Source organism: Macaca mulatta, chromosome 10 (genome assembly GCF_049350105.2).
Source record: "Macaca mulatta isolate MMU2019108-1 chromosome 10, T2T-MMU8v2.0, whole genome shotgun sequence".
Lineage (NCBI taxonomy): Eukaryota > Metazoa > Chordata > Mammalia > Primates > Cercopithecidae > Macaca > Macaca mulatta.
In genome coordinates this window covers 73,257,532-73,276,394 of record NC_133415.1, presented here as the reverse complement: position 1 = coordinate 73,276,394, position 18,863 = coordinate 73,257,532, and the positions used below count along the sequence as shown (strand labels likewise).

The 18,863-nt window shown below is 41.3% G+C and overlaps 1 long non-coding RNA gene across 1 annotated transcript; it reads left to right on the top strand.

Moving 5' to 3' along the window:
• Positions 1-267: 267 nt before the first annotated feature.
• Positions 268-7,329, top strand: LOC144332040 (uncharacterized). The gene is made up of 3 exons (XR_013399744.1): positions 268-405; positions 6,325-6,439; positions 6,894-7,329. It is a non-coding gene; the product is annotated as an uncharacterized LOC144332040 (long non-coding RNA).
• The last annotated feature ends 11,534 nt before the right edge of the window (positions 7,330-18,863 follow it).

Below are 18,863 nucleotides of genomic sequence, written 5' to 3'. Positions count from 1 at the left end.
GAATTAATTAGGTGCCAGGGCCTTTTCTCTGCTATGTCCAGTCCCTGAAAGAACTGAAGCCATGAAGCCACTTAGAACCAGCATATCAACTGTTTCTAGATGATCAGAAACTTCCAGAGCTTTCCGCTTCAGCTCACTGTATGCTTTTAAGCAACAGAGATTTAAAAGTCTTGAGATTATAGAACCATAAAAATACACATTGACGTGTGGTCACATGTAAGGTTTAAGACTGGGAGTGAACCATAAAGGGAATGCTTTGTACCAGTACCAAAATACAAGTTCAATGAATGACGCAGCAGCTCTGAGAGGAAGACAAGGAAAACATCCAACCCGGACTCTCTCACGAGCTTGAGTGTGTGTTCTGGAGCTGAAGGATGCACGGTTGTTAAGCCCCTGTTCTTTTCCGTAAGTTCCTTCTGGGGCCTTCTGTAGCCATATAAAATGCAGCTAGTAAAACAGGTTTCCGTGGGAGGGAGACCTGGGAGTGCCTGAATTTCCTTCTTTTTTTGCTGAACAATTAAGCAACAAAAGCAGTCTGGGAAAATAGAAGACATTTCAGAGCTGGTCATGCATTCAACACATGCCAAAGAAGGGAGGTTTTGTCACTGTTTGACTCCTAATCCTGTATTTACTTGTTGGCTGAATGGAATTAATTCATTTAGTTTTGCAGAGTAGTAGGCTTACTTCTCTCCGTTAAGTTTCTCTTTTCCTTTCTCAAAAAGAAATGGCAAGCTTATCCTAGAAGGTTGAAGGAAATTTGGCAATCTGTTATTTGGTTAGAAGAAATGACCTTAGTTTAATAAACAAATTATTCAATTAATTCAACGTGAAAAAATAGTTTAGTACTTACTGTTGGGCAGACCTTGTACTAGGACATGGGATACACCAGTGAACAAGACATTCAAAGATGTAGATAAACGAATAGGCAATTATGGTCAATGGACATTGGGTTAATGCAAGGGAAGGCATTGGGAACACTTGGGTCTTATTCACTTTTGGGGACCTGACAAAGGTTTCTTGCAGAAATCTAATCTGAGATCCAAGGAGTGAGTCAAAGTTCATTCAGTGACAGGGAGCGGGAGCTAAGTGTAATTATTTTTCCAGGCAGATGTGCAGAACAGTGGGGTGGGAGGCCTGAATGTGGGTGAGCACTCACTATGTATGAAGAACTAAAAGAATACTGAAATGACTGATATATGCACTGGTGAGGGATGGTCAAATAAAGTAGGTAGGAGCCAGATTCCTCAGATCATTGTTGGTGTTGTTAAGCATTTAAGATATTTTTCTTGCTCTGTTATTATTTTTAATTGACACATAATAACTGTATATATTTATGGGATGTAGTATGTTATTTCCATATATGTATACAATATGTAATGATCAAATCATGGTAATTAGCATGTCCATCCCTTCAAACCTTGATCATTTATTTGTGTTGGGAAGCTTCAAAATCCACTCTTCTAGCTATTTGGAAATATATAATTAATTATTGTTAATTACAGACACCTTGTAGTGCTATAGAACACTAGCACTTATTCCTCCTCTCTCACTATACTTTTGTATCTGTTAGCATTTGAATTCTTGCTCCAAGAGCAAAGGGGTAACCACAGGGGAATGAATCACTTAGATTATGTAATTTCTTTTTGTCTACATTGTAGAAAATGGTTTGGAGGTAGGTAAGACCAGAGAATAGAGCAAGGGGAGGATGAAAGGTGAAAGAAGACAGCGCTCTTCCTATCTTGGTGGCCTTGGGGCTGGGTGGTAGTGTTGAGTTTGTCCTTCGCCTGGTGTCAACGATCACTATCTCAACCACATTTATCCCAATGATACCCCAATGGGCTGTAAGGACCCATTATGCCTCTGTCAACTATGAAATATCTAGACCTTTTCAAGTGTCTGTTTTGTTTCCTTAAACCATACCCATTTGGAGGTTAATACGTTGTTGGGTAAAATAATTAAAACTTAGCTCCAAGTACAGAATGAAAGGGAACTTATTTGTTCTATCATGTTGGGACTGGAGAAATAATTTGATGTCTGTTTCATCCTCACCTTTTGAGTTAGTCTTTGCCCCAGAGTCTGAGAGAGTTGTCTCAAAGGAAATCTACAAAAATATTTGTGGATTTAGAAACTCTAAAGGGAAGAGAACATTGTTCTGCAGTTCATGTTCCTGACATTTCAGAAGCTCGGGATCCCAGGCTCTCAGGTTACAAAAGGTCTTTTTTCTTCTAAACATGTTCCCTTAAGGTGTCAATGTTTGATAATGTGTCCAATAAACATTAATGCATCAAACAAGCACAAACACCCTTTTTGACACAGAAACAAAGCTGGAGCTGTGGGACCTTAAGCATCAGCAGGCATGGGTGTGTTTTGGAGAGGGAAAAGTCCTCCTCAGATCACATGGCTTTCTGGGTAGAGAGGGAGAGCTGGATTTATCCTGAGTCTTGTGAATTATCTGCTGTGTGGCTGAGTTTTGTGGAAATTAAGCCAAAATCAAAATAAATAATGCATGTAAGTGTTTAGCACACTCCTTGGTATATGGTGGGCATCCAGTAAGTATTGGCTATTATTAAGAGCTATGGAGTCCGGGCCACATGCTAAAGGACATTCAGGAGTGAAACTGTTTTGGGTTGCTGTAGGGGGTAGGGATGTATGTTGCATGGGAACAGTCAGGGAGGGAGGTCCATTTTCAGCATCACCCCAGGGTCAGATGGCATGACACAGACACAGGGACCGAGAGAGAGAGAGAGAGAGAGAGAGAGGGAGAGAGAGAGAGAGAGGGAGAGAGAGAGAGAGAGAGAAACAGAGAGAGAGAGAAAGAAAGGCAGTGAATGAGCCCCTCCTGTTATTGTCCTAAACCCACATTCACTGAGGGCAGCCTCTACTCCACTACTGCAGTAAAGGTTCTCCTGTGAAGCCAGATATGCAGCAGCCCTCCCTCCAGCACCTTGCTTTCCCAGGATCTGTTTCTTGCTAGGCATGCCATAGATTCCCAGAGCATTTTATAAATTACAAAAAGCTATGCAATGGCAAGGTATTACTATTACTGTGTATCCAACTGGTGATGTTATCCCTATAGACAAGATATGTTGGGGACACCCCAGGCCTCTTCCTCCCCACTCCTTCCCATTTTGAAGTACATATTTATGTTTATAGATTGTTACTATATCCAGAGCCCGGTCTTCTCCTATTTCTCATACTTGTTCCTTGCCAACATCCCAAATTTCATTAAGGCTCTCCTGGGAGACCCAAAAAGTGGTGGGAAGAAAATGCAATTCTGAAGTCCAAATGTGGGATGATGGAAAATCAGGAATCTGTTATAGAATTTTAATTTAAATACACCGTTGGCATTAAATGCACCAATGGCGAGGGGCTGAGTCATTGAGCACTAGAATTCCAGATGCATTCAATAATGATGGTTCCTAGTGGGTAATTACGTGGCTGTGGCCCCCATGTTTTTCTTGGAGTCTTTGTGATGCTCCCTCAATTTGCTCTTCCTGTACTCACTTCTTGTCTTTCATTCTTGTCGTTGAATATTTTGGGTATATGGGACAAAAATAAGAATGCAAGCAGGCACCGACCAGCATGACAAAGATGAAATAGATGGAAGATGCTCACTGTTGGCAAGGATGTGGGACAACTGGAACTCACACGCACTGCTGGTGGGAGTATACACTGACAAAACCTTTTCGGAAAAATGGTTGCTAGTATCTACTAAAGCTGAAAGTAGCTATGCTATTGTTCAGCAAGTCCACTTGTAGGTGTGTACTTAACAGAACGCAGAAAACAGTCACCAAAGACATGTAGTAGAATGTTCAAACTCCTCAAAACTGGAATTACTCTAATGCCCATCAGCAATAGATTGGATAAATAAATTCTGGCATGTTTGCAAAAATGGGGTGCTATATAGTATTGAGAGTGCATGATATAATTCTAAATTACATGCATCAATATAGATGAATCTTATTTATAAACGTAAATGTTGAGCAAAAGAAGCCAGATGCATGCACAAAAATACACACTCTATGACTGTAGTTTGTATAACAAACACCACTGATTTGTGCTATTAGAAGTCAGGATAGCAGGTCGAATGCGGTGGCTCACACCTGTAATCCCAACACTTTGGGAGGCTGAGTTGTGCAGATTGCTTGAGGCCAGGAGTTCGAGAGCAGCCTGGCCAACTTGACAAAACTCCGTCTCTACTAAAAATATAAAAATTAGCTGGGTGTGGTGGCAGATGCCTGTAATCCCAGCTACTTGGGAGGTTAAGGCACATGAATCACTTGAACCTGGGAGGTGGAGTTTGCAGTGGGCAGAGATGGCACCCCTGCACTTCAGCCTGGGTGATAGAGCGAGGCAGCATCTCAAAACAAACAAACAAACAAACAACCAAAAGAAGTCAGGATAGTAATTAGTATTAGTGACTAGAAGAAAGCATTACTGGGGACTTCTTGGATGCTAGTCAGGTTCTGTTTCTTAGTCTGGGTGCTGGTTGCAGGATTGTGTTCAGTTTGTGAAAGTTCATTGGACTGTATGCTTAAGGGTATTTTCTGTATACTGTATTTTAATAAAAAGTTTTTTTTTCAATTGGCAAGATTAAATAAATTATTTCTGCCATCTTTGCAGCCCTGGACACCATTAGTAATTTTTATGGAACAAAGCTAGCCTGCAGAACCAGCCAGCTACAGACAATTCCTCTAGTCCTTAAGTTTATACATTTCATACAGAAAATAGCACTTTCCCATCATTATTTCCAAATGGGTTAATCAATATCTTCATCTAAAAGATGAAGCCAGAATTGTCAGCTACACAGAGCTGTTGCAAATATTAACTAGCATCTTGTATATAGATACAGTTCCTGGCACTGGCAGGTATTTGGTATGGTGGCAATGCTGAACCCCTGATTCCACTTGGAATAGAAGTCAGGATAGCAGCGTTCTGTGCTAGACATTGCTCATAAGCTCATGATATACTTTATAAGTAATCTTGTTTTATCCCATATCAACCCTATGGGGTAAAAATTATTTCCATCATTACTCAGATAAGGTGACTGAGGTTCAGAGAGCCAGATGGGCAAGGTCACAGAGCTGGAGGAGGCCCACTGATATGTGAACACAGGACTCTTCCAAAGTTCATTCCACAGGAACACGCCGCCTCCCAATTAGGTAGAAAACTACCCGAGTTGTACTTTAATTTCTCTAAACATAGTGGTTTCCTTCTGAGGTAGAAATCATCTGCTCAGCTGGTTTTGGAGTACCATTTTCCTTGTTGAGTTGACTTAGTGGTAAAAGAAGTTTTGAATGAAGTGGGCAGAGAGATCCGGAGAATAGCAGGGAAGTCTCCAAGGACCTTGTGATTTTGGGCTGTCACTGTGGGAGTTGTTATGCTTTGCAGTAATTGCATATTGGATACATAATTCTAATTTTCATGGAGTGGGCTGCCCAGACCCTCCAACTTTTAGTGCTTGTTGACGTAGTTTTATATGTTTTATCAGTTTAACAACTAAAACACACTTTCCTCTTGGTCAAGAATTTCCCAGGAGTATACTAGCAAAAGTGGGAGATGCAAATTTGCAAATATCCACTTTTGCTTCCACTGAAAGGAAAATAATAAAAAGTCCAGGTACTGGCCAAAAATAACTTTTACTAAAGCAGACCCAGAAGCCCAGCCCTGGTCCTTGCAACCAAGATATGATGTGGTCTGCCCTCTTTGCAAGTTGAGCTGTGCCAACATCTGTTGGCCTGTTGCCTCTGACAGCTACATAGAGAAAGACATGGGAAAGAGATGTGGCAGAAGAACCAATATATGTGGTGCCAAGTATCGTTGTAGATATCTGCAAGTTGTATACCATGATTTAATTTAGAAAGAAAAATTGAGGTCACAGAGGGTAAGAAACTTGCTTAATGCCACAGAGATGTTAAATGGCAGAATCAAAGTGTGGGCCTATCACAAGAATTGGCAAACTTTTTCTGTAAAGGGGCAGATAGTAAATATTTCAGCTTTGTGGGTCATATGGTCTTTGTTGCAATTACTAGTCTCTTCTGTTGTAGTGTGAAAGCAACCACAGATAATATAGAGGCAAGCAGTTGTGGTTGTATTCTAATAAAACTATTTATGAACACTGAAATTTCAAATTTCATGTAATTTTTGTGTCTTAAAATATTATACTTAAAATTATATTTAACTCTTTAAAAACATAAAGACCATTTTTAGATTACAGGTATACAGAAACAGGTGGTAAGACATATTTGGCTCATAGGCCATAGTTTAGCTGACCCTTTGTTTTATCTGATTTGAAAGCTCACGCAAGCTGTTTTGACTTAGCAGGTTGTTTAATCTAAAGTTCTTTGGAATAAAAACCTCTCTGCCAAGTAGGACTTGGCTTTATGCTTAACATGCTTTGACTGTTGAAAAGAGGCCTTTGGCACACATTGAAGGGATGGTGAGTATATATTTGTGTGTGTTTGTGTGTGTGAGAGAGGGGATAGAGGGAGGGAGGGAAAGAAAGAGGGAGGGGAGAGAGAAAGAGAGAGAGAGAGAGAGAGAGAAAGGAGGGAGGCACAGAGAACAGACAACAAAAATAATTAACTCAATTTTTTCTCTTATACCAACAAACAGACTTTGGTGATACTGACTTTTCTATTTTCAACATCTAAGATGTCTTGCTGTTTTCTAAAATAAAAGTGAATTAATGTCAACATTAAAATTTTTTATCAAATTGGGAGAATTTTGTCATCTGCTTGACATTTGGTAAATGAAATTGAATGGTGCCTAATTAAATATTGTGAATGTTAACACTGAATCAGGAGTAGTCTCAGGGAGGTTTGCAAATGATATCGACTGAGGTTTGTAGATAGTATTGACCGAGGTCCTCCATGTTATCTCTGCTTCATTAGGTGATGGAGATGCCAATCCATGGAACCAGGTGGCACAGCTATGTTGGTAGCTATACCAGAGGCTTCTTGGCAAAGATTCCTCCAGGGAAGGAAGGTACCATCAGAGAACCATGCATGAAGACAGGGAAGAAATGATTGGAATCATGAAGCATTAAACTGGAAGGAAGCCTTAGGCAAACCTAACTCATGAGAAAACGGACACCCAAATGTTACCAAGTTAGTACCAAAACCAAGGCTGGTATTTGCATAAATCTGCTTTTCTATCTAGTATCAAGTCCTTCTTAGTATTATTAATAGGCCTTAAGCTTGGTTTGTCTACATAGAAATCAAAATGACAATGCCAACCCATTAAAAAAGTAAAAGAAGTCCCAAACAGTTCTGATTTCCTCCAATGTGACTATTTCTGATATATTATAAAATAACAAAAATCAAATTCAAAGAATGAACTTTTTGCCCCTATTTTGCTAATAATGGTTTAAGTAAATGGATGGTCTTTCTAATCTTTCCCAAAGGCCCCTAGATTAATTGTTAGTGACATTGCTAGGAAACTCCCATGAAATCTTGTAGGTCCATGGAAACCATGCATCAGACTCTAACATTTTGTGCAGATCACATGCTATCATGTGAAAATGTTCTGTTCCAAAGTCCCCTGGAACTTGGGATGCATTTTTCCTAGAGAACAATGTTCCAAGCAAAGGTCCATTGGATTCCCCAAGTGGCTGACTGCAACGAACGTGCTCAGAAGCTGCTGAGGCTTAAACTTTCAGCCCTTCGAGAGGCAGCTCGAGAGACTGGGAAACTGGAAGAGGCTCTGCTATATCCTGTCCTGCTTTTGGGAGATCTTGGCAGCCCTTGCGTAGAGAGAGGGAGGAGGATTGGTGGGTGTGGGGGTTTGGTGGGGAAGCTAAGGTCCTCCTTTGGAAACAACGGAGGAAGGCTCCATGTTAAAGGGGAAAGGAGGAGACAGGAAACCTCCATTAAATTGTTTATAAGTTGAATTGTTTCTAAAGCCGGAACTGACAACTGTGTTTTTACAAAGTAAAAAAGGATGCAACAAGTTCCACAGTCCTCATTCAGGCATATACAGTGCTTAAGAAGATCAGAGTGCAGTTTTCTTTGGGCAGGTAGGTTTCAAAAAAAAATTGAGTGTTGACACAGTGTATAAATTCTTCCAATTTGAAAATTATTGAGGGTTATTACTGATGCCATTTGAACAGTACCATAACATTCATGGATTGTGGAATGGCTCAGATCGCTGCCTAAGCAAGCAATTATTTTGTTTTTGCTTCTGCAGTTAGACAAGGAAGAATGTTTTGCATTCTATCAGCTGGGCTTTTATTGTTTTTCATGTTAGAACAAATGTTCTTTGAGAGGTGGGGTCTTGTTTGAGGAAATGTCAAGTTGTCCAGTTTAGATTTATTGGTGATTGTGGCAGGTGCTAAATGTTTCAAGAAGTTGGTGTATGCACTTTTTTCTTCTCCCCTGGCAGACTTTCCTGGAATCAGGATATGTTCTCCGCAGGAAGAAAGCAAATGTGCTATACTTAAAATTCAGTGTATGACAGAAACACCTAAAGACTTATAGTAGATGAATTTACATCATCTGAAAGGTATTTTATGCACCAATTTCCAAAGTTAGGGAAGGCCACTAAGCAAGGGACTGCCACTTAAGACACAGGCATTGTCTAAGGCGTCTGGGTGGGCCAAAGAGGCAAGATTTGTGGGAATATCATGAGAGTTGCTGGCTCTAATATATTTGCTCTCCAATGTCCAGAAATTCCTGCCTTTGGAATAGTCCTTGGAGAGACAGTTTTCTCCAACTTAGCCCCCCTTTCCCACTATGCATCCTCACGAGCAGGTCCAATTCAATGTGAACTTTTGGCAAGGAATCCTTTGGAGGTTTATGTTTTATCTTAAAAATTGGTAGGAACTTTGCGTCTTTCCCATCATATATTCATGTTTTATGTAACATAAAATTATCACCCATCTGCAAATCTTTGAGTGGAAATGAAACTTCAGGAGGATGGACCATATCTCTTCCACGGTCCTGGCCACTCTGCAGAATACTCTCTTGTCTTTTCAGGAGCAGGGGGATCCTACTTTGAGAAATAAGGACTTCAGTCATTGTTCAATTGGTAGTCTGGTCATTGTCCTTTGAAAATGTACAAATCCTCTCCTGGAACAGTAATACATGAGTTTATTTTTACATTAGAAGGAGGTACTTTATCAAAGGAGTTCATTGTCATTTTGGAAAACAATATTCTGGGCTTGGAAAGATTGTAAACTAGAAAATCTTTGGTGATGAAAAAGGGCAAGATTTGAAAGTGTGGGATACTGTGCCTAAAGGGTAACCTTACTTGGGGATGTGGGGAATCTGGGCTGAAGGGGGAGGATTTGGGTGGGGCTGGAGGAGAAGCAGATTCAGAGAAAAAGGAAGGAGGTGTAAGCCACAAGGTTTGCCCAAGGTTTTCTTAATGGCTTTCCATTCTCCCAAATCTATTTCCAATCTCGGTTTCAGTCCTCAGCTCCATCTCCATCTCCTCTGTCCAAGTGGCAGCATCTCCAGCTTGGAGAATCAAGTTCACATGTCCAAAATGCCAACTCACCTGTGAGAAACTTTGCCTACTCCTTATCATGCAGCATTTCTGTCTGCTCATTCCTGTGTGGCTTCATCCCTCACACTGCCAACTATCTGTCTCCCTGTTCCAGCAAGAAACTGGGGAGTCTTTGTCTTTTCCTTCTTCCCAACCTCCCATGCACATGTTTAGTTGATCATGAAATCTGACCAGGCTTAATGTAACCTTTGAAACATTCTTTTCTTCTCTGTAGAAATTTCAGTTCCTGCAGGAAACTGAGCACGCAAAGGGCTGAAAGGTGGAGAGTTTAATGAACAGTCGGCTTCCAGAGTAGGGAGGAGGAAGCTAAGTAACAGTGGCAAGGTTGGATGCAGTGGCTGACATCTGTAATTCCAGTACTTTGGGAGGCCAAGGCGGCCAGATCACCTGAGTTCAGGAGTTCAAGACCAGCCTGACCAACATGGTGAAACCCTGTCTCTACTAAAAATATAAAAATTAGCCCGTGTGGTGGCGGGCACCTGTATTCCCAGCTACTCGGGAGGCTGAGGCAGGAGAATCACTTGAACCCAGGAGGCAGAGGTTGCAGTGAGCCAAGATCAAGCTGCTGCACTCCAGCCTGGGTGACAGAGTGAGACTCCATCTCAAAACAAACAAACAAAAAAACAAAACAGTTGCAAAAGACCCAAAGGCAGCTGCAGGATGCATTTACCATCCTTAGGAGAATAAGGTGCAAGGGTCGGCAGTGGGAATTCCTAAAAGTACCTGATCTCTAAGCTTGGAGCTGTGGAAGAAGGGCCACCTGATGGGAGCTAAAACAGGGGATGCAGCCGCTGCCAGGACTCTGGAAAGGTAGGGGCAGTTAGGGACGAAAGCCAGGGAGACAATCACCACCATCATTTGCTTCCCTCTTCTCATCCTCTGATCTCCTGCCAGTGCTTCCAATTGGCAAAGGCCAACCAAAAATCACAGGGCAAAGGAGTTCGGTGCTGTAGGCCACAGATGGGAGGCAGGCTCCTGGGGTACAAAGAGTGCAGAGAGGGGAGCAAAACGGATCTGGTAGGGTAAGCAACAAATGGAGAATGGCCAGCCCAGATTCAGCCCCTCCCTTCAACACCTGAAAATTCGACCTGAATTCAAGACCATTATTTCTTTCTTGGATGGCTGGAAAAAACAAACAAATAAACAAACTTCCCAGTGGTCCCAATTGACTTCAGTGTGTGCTCTAATTTCATTATATAAACACCATTTCTTAACAATTTCAATGCTGACAGACGGAGCTCATGTGTCAGCTAACAGGAGAAAAGCAGCATCTATGAGCACAATTCCCCACACTGGAGCTCCTCGCCTATCATCCCCCGTCAATAGCATACACAGGGCTGCAAATTGAACAGATCTCACGTGATGATTAGGGAATTATCTGTATTTCGTTAAGAAAAATCACTTGTAAACTCTGTTTGAAAAAAGTATTGAAGGCCGGGCGTGGTGGCTCATGCCTGTAATCCCAGCACTTTGGGAGGCCGAGGTGGGCAGATCATGAGGTCAGGAGTTCGAGACCAGCCTGACCAATATGGTGAAACCCCATCTCTACTAAAAATACAAAAATTAGCTGGGCATGGTGGTGTGTGCCTGTAATCCCACCTACTCAGGAGGATGAGGCAGGAGAATTGTCTGAACCTGGGAGCAGAGGTTGCTATGAGCCGAGATTGCACCCCTGCACTCCTGCCTAAGTGACAGAATGAGATTCTGTCTCAAAAAAAGTATTGAAAACACATCCTTGGGGCTTAACAGATATTCGTAGGGAGTGCTGAACAGGTATTTATTAAAGGGGTAAATGTTACTTGTGACACTCACAATTAGTGGATCTTTACACGTGAATGTGTTGAATACAACCAGACCCCTATAATTAGACACACTGTTCTAAAAATGAATTTCTAAGGTACGAATCTAATCTAATCACCTCTTGACTCACACAGGTTGGTAGCTTCCCATTGTCAAGAAGTTCTTAACATGGTGGAAAAGATCTCTTCATCATCTCAACCTCAAAGTCTCACCCTGGTCTTTCCAAGTCTCTTCACTCACCTCTCCTGATACCATCTGTTCACATCTACACTAAGATCCTTATCAGTCCTGGAAGAACACACTCAAAGCCGATGATCTTTGTGCCCTCTGTACGTTCTCTCAACATTTGGCATTTTTATGAACACTGGCCCAAATTCCAGCTGCCAGCACCTGACACTCTGCCCAAGGGCTTCTCTGACCAGCACAACCCACTCTGCCCATGTGTGGGGAAGGCTTCAAGCGCCAGGGAGTTAATGGCCCCTGGAAGCATCCCTGACCAATGACTTCCAAGAATGGGTGTATAAATACCTCCACTCTTTCCTCCCTTGAGTGAGATAACTCTGAGGCACATGTTTGACATTGCTTCATGGAGTTCCTCAGCAGGATTAAGTTCCAGTTGCCCTCAGTGGTAACTCGGGTTTGATTCATCCTTTGTTTGCTTCCTTCATTTCCTGTCTCACTTCCTCACTTCCCTATCAGTGTTTCCCTGAATCACCTTCCAAATAAACTACTCACATTGGAATCTTTGCTTGAGGGTTGACTTTTGGAAGAACCTAACCTAAAACATTTCAGTATTCTCTTTCAGCATTTTCTTGCCTTTGCCTAAGGCATTGTTTGTGTCTGGATTCCCCTTTGTTTCTTTTTAAACAAACATTTAAAATGACACAGGAAAACAAAGAATAAAATGTTTCTCCTTCATCACCTATTCCCCTCCCTTCTCCCTTCTCCCTCTCATCCTGGTCTACTTTCCTTCCAGAACTAACCACTGTTTGGTATACATACTTCCAAATTTTTTCTTTATATCTACACATTTAAAAGTATGTAGATATACAAATGTGAATACATTTACCAATCTGTGTATACAATGATAAGTGAATTTGAACACATCCTTATACACAGTCCTTTTCACATGAATGAAATCACATTATACATGTTGTACTGTGACTTTTTTTTTTCGATAGTACAATACCCTTGGATTCCATAATACAGTGTGATATACTATAATTATTGAAACATTTCTGCTACTGATAAACACTTAGGGTGCTGATACTTTTTCCACTGTTATAAAAAATTCTGCAATGACTATCTAAGTGCATATATCTTGCACACATGTGCCAGCCATCCTGTAGATGAGTGTGTCTGTTTGAGCTTTTTAGTTTTCAGCAATAGAAAACCCAGCTTCGGCTGGGCGCGGTGATTGACGCCTGTAATCCCAGCACTTTTGGAGGCTGAGGTGGGCAGACCACCTGAGGTCAGGAGTTCCAGAGCAGACTGGCCAACATGGTGAAACTTCATCTCTACTGAAAATAGAAACCTGGTGGCAGGTGCCTGTAATCCCAGCTACTCGGGAGGCTGAGGCTGGAGAATCGCTTGAACCCAGGAGGAGGAGGCTGCAGTGAGCGATTGTGCCACTGCACTCCAGCAGGGTTGACAAGAGTGAAACTCTGTTTCAATAGGAAAAAAAAAAGAAAAAGAAAAAGAAAAAGAAAACCCAACCTCAACTAGCTTCAGCAAAAGCGAATTTATTTGGTGAAAGGGCGAATCTGGTTTTAGAATCAGCTACCAAGGGCTCAAGAAGTGTCACAGGGACTGGTCCCACCCTCTCTGCTGTCCCCCATGTCATGTCATTCTCCAGATCTTTCCTTTTCATTGCCAGGAGTTCCAGGCTTCTACCCTCAGAACTCCAAGGCCATTGGAAAACAGAGGACAGTTTTCTCTTAGTTGCCCAAGGAAATGTTCCCAAATTGTATCAAAAGCCCAACTCTAGGTTAATTATTGTGGCTGGGGGATGTAATCCATTCACAGGCCAGGGCTGGCCGGGTGTAGTGGCTCACGCCTGTAATCCCAGCACTTTGGGAGGCTGAGATGGGTGGGTCACTTGCGGTCAGAAGTTTGAGACCAGCCTGGCCAACATGATGAAACCCCGTCTCTACTAAAAATACAAAAATCAGTCAGGCATGGTGGCGGGCACCTGTAATCCCAGCTACTCAGGAGGCTGAGGCAGGAGAATTGATTGAACCCAGGAGGTGGAGGTTGCAGTGAGCCGAGATCATGCCACTGCACTCAAGCCTAGGCCACAAAGCGAGACTCCTTCTCAAAAAAAAAAAAAAAAAAAAAAGCAAAACAAGCAAACAGACAAGCAACAAAAAACCCCAAAAAAACCATAGGCTAGGGCTAGGCATATGACACCTTGTGACATGAATTGGACATGGGGAAAGGGAGTGATTCCCCAGGGTTAGCCTTGCTCCTATCACTAGAAGGAGGAGGGAATGCTGTGTGACAAGGAAAGGAATTAATGTCCACTTGAGATGAATTTGAGATGGATGTCTGCAAGTGGTAACAGAGGATTAAAAAGTGGGCGCATGAAAAATTTTGATCGGTACTGCTATCAAAATCGTATCTCAGTTTATATTCCCAGTGCCAACAGTATTTGAAAGAGTCTGTCTCTCAGAGCCTGTAGACACTGGATATTGTCAGTGTTTTAAATTTCAGCTGATCTGATATCTAAAAATGGTATCTCACTGTTCTAGACTGTTCTAGTATGGTGTTCTAGGTGAACACTCTTTCATGTGTTTAGCTGGCCTTTGCATTTCTTTTTCTTTGAACTGCCTATGCATATCTTTTGGTCAAAATTCAATTGAATTGCCCTTTTTTATTGTGAGAGCTGCTACAAACAACACTAAAAAGGGAACTCAGTTGTGTGTGTGTGTATGCACACACACATATGTTTATAATACATATGTTACTTAGGGTTTATAGCAGCCCTGTGACCTCCTTGAGGGTGGCACCTTGCCATAATACAGCCTGACACCTAATACAAAGTAGAAATCAATAATTATTTATCATACAAATAAAGAAACAAATAAGTGAATGAATGAATGAGTCAATAGTGTTGACTGCCTTGTATTGTCCTAGGCCTGAGAGACAGTGAAATATCCCTGTTCCTGTGTACTTTTCTATAAGTTTCTGGAAGTTTCCCTGTAAAGCATCTCCGTAAGCTTTTCTATAGGCTGTGAGAAGCGCATGAGTCGGGTTAATAGGAGGCATATAATTTCGAATTGCTTTTCAGAAATGGCCTTCATATTCCTTTGCACTCACTCATCCTGTTGATAAGAGCAGATGGCCTGCTGCATGTGACTCAGACTCGCACACACACCTCCGCTCCCTTGAAGTGCCAGCCCTGGAGCTTTGTTGAGGCTCGCATCTGCCACGGGAGTCAGCTAGTACGTTGCCCAGTTCAACATCCATCCAGGATTTCATAGGAACTTGAGAATCATTGTTTTTGGCTTGAATCCTGGGTTTGAGGTTTCTTCGTGTAGGAATCTGAAAAAAGGATTTGGAAACGTTGTTGTCTCTAATCCCAAAGTATGTATCTGGGAGGCTGCCTTCGCCATCACCCACCTAATAACTCAGGCTCCTGGGGTCATTTCGCTCAAGTGCATTCATTCCTCTGGTAGAATCAAAAGAAACTGATCCAGGCAACAGAGTACCTGGGTTCTAATCTGGTTCTGATGAGCGAGTTATTTACCCCTTACAGCCCCATTTTCCCTATCCTAAAATGATATAGTTGCAACTGACGATCTCAAAGTCCCCGTCCAACTCTACAATTCAGAGTGGAATTCTGAATTCTGCTCTGCCACCAACAGCATGTCCTCAGAGCTTTGCCTATTACTCATGAGAATGTGAACGTCTGGGTAAATAGATATTTTGGGGTCAGCTCTAAAAAACCCAGAAGTACGTATTGTATGTTGATTTTGGCACATGGACAAGCCTGAACAGGGCTGTGTCAAGCCTTTTACCATGATAGCTGCCGGAAGAAAAGCCAGGCGAAGCAGTCTGGGTGAGCTGCTTGGAATGAAGAGGACCAGCCCACGTCCCATGGCACAGATGACCTTCAGGAGAAGTGAAGGGGAGCAGCTAATGTAAAGAAATCATTAGTATCTATGTTGGAAATGGCTTATGACACTGTCTCAAAGCCACATTCTCAGACAACAGGGAAAGCTGTAAATAGATCCACACAGTTATCCAAGCATAGCAGAGTAAAACTAAAGGAAAGCCAAATTAAACAGGCTCAACCAAAGTTTTGAGTGAAAGTGTTGAATATTGCTCATGCCTTCAGAATGGGAAGCTCTATTTAGAATATTCACAATGGTGGGTCCTCTGGAGGTGACTACAGGCTGGTAGGTCGGTTCTATCTTCCCCCTAGGAACCATCTCAGCAAAGAAGAATCAGAGGCAAAGACTCTTTCAAAGCAAGGACCTCACACTGCGAAGGACTTGGAGCATTGCTTGATTGCTACTCAACTGGCAAAAGGTTTTAAAAAGCAGGTTAGGCCCCAAGACCACATGACTGAGAATCCTAACACATAACTGAGAATTATAATAACATGATGGAAAAATATATTTTTCTCCTTGAAAAATATATTTTGTATTTTGGCATAATTTCAAACTTAGAGAAAAGTTGCAAGAATTGTACAAATGATTTTTGTGTATGCTTCATACTCGCATTCTGCATTTTACCAATTCTTTTTTCCCTTCCTCCCTTTTCTTATTTCATGTATATGTGAAATATAAATAAATAAATAAATAAATAGACACACATACATAGATGTAACAGTTCTTGGGGATATATATATATATACACACACACATATATATATATATATATATATATATATAGAGAGAGAGAGAGAGAGAGAGAGAGAGAGAGAGAGAGAGAGTATATTTCCCACAGAACTGTTTAGGAATAGGTTGCAGACATGATATCCTAAATATTTCAGTGCATATTTTCTAAAAACAACGATAGTCTCTTACATAACTGTAGTACTATTACCAAAATCAAAAAATTAACATTGCCATAATACTATTATCCAGTTCATAGACTTAATTCACTTCCCCAACTGTCCAAAAATAAATATTTTATAGCAAAAGAAAGTCCTAGACTACATGCTGCATTCAGTTAACACGTCTTTGGTTGTTTTTTCTTTTATTTTAATCTGGAGTTTCTCAGTCTTTCTTTGTCTTTCATGATATTTTTGATGAATACAGGCCAGATACTTTGTGGAATGTCCCTCAATTTGGGTTTGTCTGATGTTGTGGAATTTCCTTTTAGCTCTATAAGCTGCCTCCTGAAATACGAATGCCCAGTTGGGATATGACTGACTGCAGGAAACAGTCTCTCCAGCCTAGCAGGCTAGAGCTCATGCAAACTCCCCTTTGCCCCATCTTGGGGGTTTCCTCCCTATCCTCTTCAGACATGGTTTCTCCCTCTGCAAGAGTTGTGGGAAAATCTGATACTTTGCTTGTTGGAAATTAGACTTATATTGTTTCTCACAGACATCGTGTTGGATGTGATAGATGGGTTAATTCTTTGGTTTTATCAGTGTTAAATTGTAGGAGCACTAAATATGCATTACAAGCAGACGGGAATAGATTTAAGATGTATAGCTTAGCTTCTTTGGAAAAATAAACTTTGAACTGTAAACAAATATATGTACAAATTAATTTTTGCAACAAAATGAGCTCTTTGTTGGCAGTTTCTGTTTGTTTTAAAGATGTGTTTGCTATAATGTGGTTCAATCTTTGCCTCTACTTGGATGGGTTTCATTATTTAGGCCTCCAAATAGCCTTACTTTAAAGTCTCCCCTACAGGTTAGTCCTATGGCATGAAATCTGGAAATGATAATCTCTCAAAATTTCAGTAAATCTAAATATGATTCATCACTCATCTCCACATGCCATTGTCAAACCAAGAAGGTGGAAGAAGAGGAGATAGCATGGAATGAGAGAACTACTCAAGGTGTTTCACCTGTTTTTTCATAGACAATTGAGGGTTTTCCTTAGTTTTTCCTAAGGACTGAGACATTTCTGGACAAACCTGCTAGTCAGCTGAGAAATTTTCCCGAGAACTGGGGGTCAGACTCTTAGAATTGCAGTACTTGTTACAAATTGCAATCAAATCTGGGAACCCTTAAAGATGTCATCCCTGAAATAAACCTCAGTAAATTCATCTAGGTAGAAAGGGAATCTCCAGGTTTACCCAGTAATAAGAAGTTGACACATATACATACGTGAATGAATAACTTAATTCTTAGGAGACATTTAAATAAGAATTATTTCTGTTCTTGAAGCACATTTCCAGGTACAGGGTCTTTGAAATCATGAGAGAGTTGTACAATTATATTTCTGTATAGTGTGAAGAGCTATCTCATTTTTTACAGATTACTTACTTGGTTAATATACCTCCCCCTCTTCTAACCAATTGGTCCATTATTATTGTAAGTGTATTACAAAGAATACTCTTTTAGAAGTCAGAAGAATGATACCTAATCTTTAATTTCTTACCAAGAACTAGGTCTTCATTGTATGATGGATACAATGTAACCACTAAAGACAGAAAAAGAAGTGAAAAATAGTCCTCATTCTCATGGATCTATAGCTATAGTAGAAGAAAAGATAGATTAAAAAGGAGATAAGTTCCTCTAATGTTTATTGCAATGTAAAGCTAAACAGAAAAATAGAATAAAACAGAGAAAATCATGATCATGACAATAAAGAGAGAGTAGCTAACTCAGCTGGAATTGGCATGGAGAAAACGATGGTGAAAACTCCCAGAGAACGTTAGAACTGAGCTGAGCTTGCAGAATGCATAGGAGTCTGGCAGGTGGATGAGGCAGGGAGGATATTATAGGCAGGAGCAACAGCACATGATAGTGGGCTACAGACTGGGCTGTAGTTTGAGGGACCGTAATTCAATATAGGTGGAGGCAGGGGAAAAGCAGCAGTTGAAGGGAAAAAGTAGGAAAGGGAAGATCATGCAGAACCTTACAGATCATATAAGGAGCTTGGAATGTCATCTCCATATTAGTCAAAGTCATCGGATGGATTTCAACAAAAAAGCCACATTATTGAATGGCAGAGATTGGAGGGGACAGAGACTGGAGGCAGGCACAGCAGTAGGGCACTGTCATAATAAAATATTGAGCAGTGATAATGACTAACCAGGGGTCCCCAGCTTCGGGCCACAGACTGGTGCAGGTCCATGATCTGTTAGGAACTAGGCAACATAGCAGGAGGTAAGCTTCGGACCAGCCAGCATTACTGCCTGAGGATCTCCTTCCTGCCAGATCAGCAGTGGCATTAGATTCTTATAGGAGCACAAACCCTACTGTGAACTGTGCATGGAAGAATGTACATTGTGCGCTCCTTATGAGAGCTACTACTGCCTGATGACCTGAGGTGGAACAGTTTCATCTGGAAGCCTTCTGCCCCCACAAACCCCAGCCATGGGAAAAAAAAGTGTTTTCCATAAAACCAGTCTCCTGGTGCCAAAAAGGC